Source organism: Rhipicephalus sanguineus, chromosome 4 (genome assembly GCF_013339695.2).
Source record: "Rhipicephalus sanguineus isolate Rsan-2018 chromosome 4, BIME_Rsan_1.4, whole genome shotgun sequence".
Classification (NCBI taxonomy): Eukaryota; Metazoa; Arthropoda; class Arachnida; order Ixodida; family Ixodidae; genus Rhipicephalus; species Rhipicephalus sanguineus.
Window position 1 is genome coordinate 109,010,704 of NC_051179.1, and position 4,028 is coordinate 109,014,731.

General features: G+C 42.8%; 1 long non-coding RNA gene across 1 annotated transcript; it reads right to left on the bottom strand.

The window, feature by feature from the left end:
* Positions 1–1,817: 1,817 nt before the first annotated feature.
* LOC119388928 (uncharacterized) lies at positions 1,818–3,324 on the bottom strand. The gene is made up of 2 exons (XR_005182906.2): positions 3,025–3,324; positions 1,818–1,960 (listed from the first exon to the last, which is right to left on the bottom strand). It is a non-coding gene; the product is annotated as an uncharacterized LOC119388928 (long non-coding RNA).
* Positions 3,325–4,028: the final 704 nt, after the last annotated feature.

A 4,028-nucleotide genomic window follows, 5' to 3' on the forward strand; every position in this document is an offset into this window, starting at 1 on the left:
GTTCTGATAAATTAACCTTACGTGCAACGTATACAGGCATGCGAATTGTAGCACGACAGATAAATTAGCGATCTGCTGACCGATAACAGGAAAGATAGTATGCACTGAGTGTTCACGAAGGCAACCGGGCAGCAGGAATACTGATCCATTAAAACTAGCAAGCACACTACTCCGAACCGTTGCCCCGGTGTCTTAGCTAGAAGAGATGGGTCACCAGGCGTACGCGTGTTGCTATTGCATCCTCGCACACCTCATCCTTTCCGCGGTTACTGAGGAAAGCGTTCGGCGTTAAATGTTAGCCGCGTCGTCCCGTTGCGCATTGAACAAGGCAATCAACACGTTCATCAACAATGAAACGCACCTCGCTATTCCGCGCACAGCAAAAATGAAATTTCCATGCACCGCAAGGGCTGCACTTAATCACAATGACGTGCGCCTCTCTTAAGGGGGTGCTAAGAAAATGCTTTTTCGTAATAGTAAAACACTGTCAAACATTCTTACCACATTGCACCTACATAATATTGTCCGGGAAATAAATTTTCTTTGTAACACATCAAGATAGCTTCGCCCTTGAATGGTTTTTCGCTATCACTGTTTGTTCGCCCCAAACACAGTCGCACTTCAATCGCAGCACCCATAACTCCCCTTGCTGGTGCCGTTGGCAATGGGTTCTGAACCACTTTTCGCCCGAAGCTTCGGGACCTATTTGGATCGACCTTGGCCACGCTACTGTTGCTCTCTCTTTTAGCAGTCGCCGCGGCACTGGGATGCGCTTGAGGTTCTACTGTTCGCGCATAGTCAACTAGTCTTACGTAGGTGACTATGCCACAGTCTTACATAGTCAAGAGCCTTACGGAATCCCGTCAGGGTGGGGTCGAACATAGCAAACTATAAGAAAAACGCCAACCAGGGTAAAAGGTGCCTTTTACGTACGCTCTTAATCAGCTCCCGCTTGAAGTGCTAGATATAGCCAGGAAACCGGGCATATTTTTTGCCTATTTTCCTGGGTATCACCAGCATTTACCCAGGACCTGATTAACAGTGTACGTCGGCGTTTTTTTACTTCACTACTTTCTTTCCTTGGACCGTTAATGAATGCAGCTACGTTACCACAAGAAGCATTGTGACGTAGATAATCATAACTTTGAAAACTACGTGTCTTTTTCTTAATGACCATACAAATGAAGCTGTTGTGACTATCTGATGTTGCATATATTTGTCTCGTCATGCTTTACAGTATCTTACTGGCGTAAAGCTATACTTATTTGCTATAATATGTTTTAATGCGTCACCATGTTCTTAGTGCTTTTGGAGGCGAAAATGTTTGAGGCCCGTGTACTTAGATTTAGGTGCACGTTAAAGAACCCCAGGTGGTCGAAATTTCCGGAGCCCTCCACTACGGCGTCTCTCATAATCATATCGTGGTTTTGGGACGTTAAACCCCAGATATTATCATGTTCTTAGTGCTTTTATTATTTCCTTCGAATTTATTTTGTCAATCAGTTTTTGTCATACCCTCTTCTTGGTGCATAGCATAACAGTTTCCAACATTTTGTAAATCAATAAAAATAATATATACCTGCAATTCCATATTACTCCCGCAAACTACGCGATTTATACACGATTTCAAATTTGCATGCTACTAAAAACCAAAGGTGGTGCAGCTGCATGAGGCAGTTCTGCTCATGTGAGTTTTGATATTAGAAATGTGATGTAAAAGTATAGAAAACAGGGTGAGTTGGTAGGAATTCATTACGCAAAGTGTCAATGCATACTACAATCAAAGACAAAAGACGAGAAAACAAACAAGCATATTACACCTCAAAGCACTTTATTCAGCTGTAGGTGCAATCACTCGTTCACTCGTCGTGAACAGTTATCCAGCACAAGTTCTGTTAGCCGTGATTGCTGCCATGATTTTGATTTCCACCCGCTGGATATCTCCATGCATTCGCTCCCACTGCGAATACGATCATGTAATAACCAAGTGCAAGATCAATGTTCTAAATTTTTTTAAATATTTTTATCCGGATGTAATTCAGTTTCATCAAATGTGGCGTTCATACACCAAATATGAAAAAATCCTGGGGCTTTGCGTGCCAAGTCCACCATCTCAATATGGGGCACTACAGAGGGGTGGAGGGGACGGGGGGAGGGAGGTTGGCAGTTACTCGTCTCCCTAAGACAGAACTACAAAGATACGCCAAGGGAAAATGGACTTCTGCTACTGGGCTATCAAATAACAATTTCTTAACAATGCAAGGAAATTATATAAGACAGTATTACTTGAAATTGTATGGTTTATTTTCTTTTTATGAAGCCGCCAAGGGTACGAAAGATGTCCGCATGGCTAAAACCCAGTGCCGAGGCTCCGAAAATAAAGAATATTTGTGATGTTGTTTTAATCCATGTTCACTGAGCGGTATTGTAACAAATATTTTACATGATCATTGATACAGCAACCTCGCTCTTCTATATTTTTAGCCTTCCTATCGTGTCTAGGAGTCTGCGACCCACTGGCATCTTTTGGTGCCGTAACATCATTCCATAGCACAATGTTCGGTATGACTAGCGAAACAATGCAACCGGATTAATAAGATCCACAGAGATGACCACTTTGAATAGCTAGAAAGGCTTGCCATGAAGCGTAGAGCTCATAAGGTTGTCATCTTGATCCTTCATCACTTTGGGGCACTAACTGATCACGCACAATCTGCTCCAATTTTCGAAAGAGTGTCGATTTATTCCTGCATTTTTTTGGTAACCTCCGCAACTATTGTATATAGGCGCCTCACTTCCTAATCAAGTGATACTTCCTATTTCGAACATATTTTAGGTAAAATTACTTGTTTCAACAACTCCGATGAAAGACGTTTTGAGCGGCACTTTTTACTAGTTGGTGTTTTGCACTGCTACTGATCACCAACCTCTTTAGAGAAACATCTATAAAGATATGATGCTTGCCGGGAAAACATTTTCGCACATTTCGGTATTGGAAAATGAACGACCATGGGTGCGTCTTACCTTGTGGAGGACGTGGCCTGCCACCACCTTGTGCGGGAGGTGATCCAGGAACAATCCCTGGACGTACTGGCGGACGTGCTGGCGGACGTGCTGGCGGACGAGGTTGAGGACGGCGAGTCGGGGCTGCATTGGCACATGACTGGCCGTTGTTCAGCAGCGCTGACAGAACAAAAAGGAATGCGGCCAAAAAGAGCACAACGCGGTAGCTTGGAACCTTCGCCATGGTTACTATACCAGGATGGCTGCGTGTTCTGGGTGGCAGCAAGACGCGTTTATATACGCACTCGAACACAGCTGACGTAAAAAAATCACGTGTTGAAATATTATTATAGTGTCAACGTCGTTTGCCGCACAGCCTGATTCTTCAAGCACGACAAAAGGTGATCTCGATCATTACTGGTATGTGACTAGTGTGAACCGCCTTAAAAATTCTCTTATTTTGTTTTGCTCAGAGCTGTAGGGAGGACATACAAGATAATTAATGTGTGCATTCGCCATCGCAAACTGCTGGAAGACAGCAAAATGACATCATTCGACAGGAATGACATTGCATTGTGATGTCGGCGCTTTCGATAATGTCATCATTTTTTAAATAAAAAATAGTAGTGGTGTGCAAGTTTTGAAGCTTCAATTATTCAATTCGATTGGTTCGGCATTCTATTCGATTGTCATGTTGCTTTTACTGGTCAAAGTGTTCGAGAACCAGAAAGCATCGTAAGAAGTATAGAAATCAGCACGCAGAATTATTATACCTGCGCGAATTTCGCAAACTTTGATTTACAAATAGACAAAATAGACGGAAATAATAGCATATGGTTTTATATGTTTTAGTATGAAGCAACAGTCTTGTACAATGGATCAATGTCCTGGGCCCGTATTCACAAATGCTTCTTGCCATAAAAATATCCTTGAGATATTATTTCAGACAATCACGACGCGGGACATATCATAGGTGAAGCCATCTTACTAATGCCAAAACGCGCATACGAAAGAGACGTTTTGTG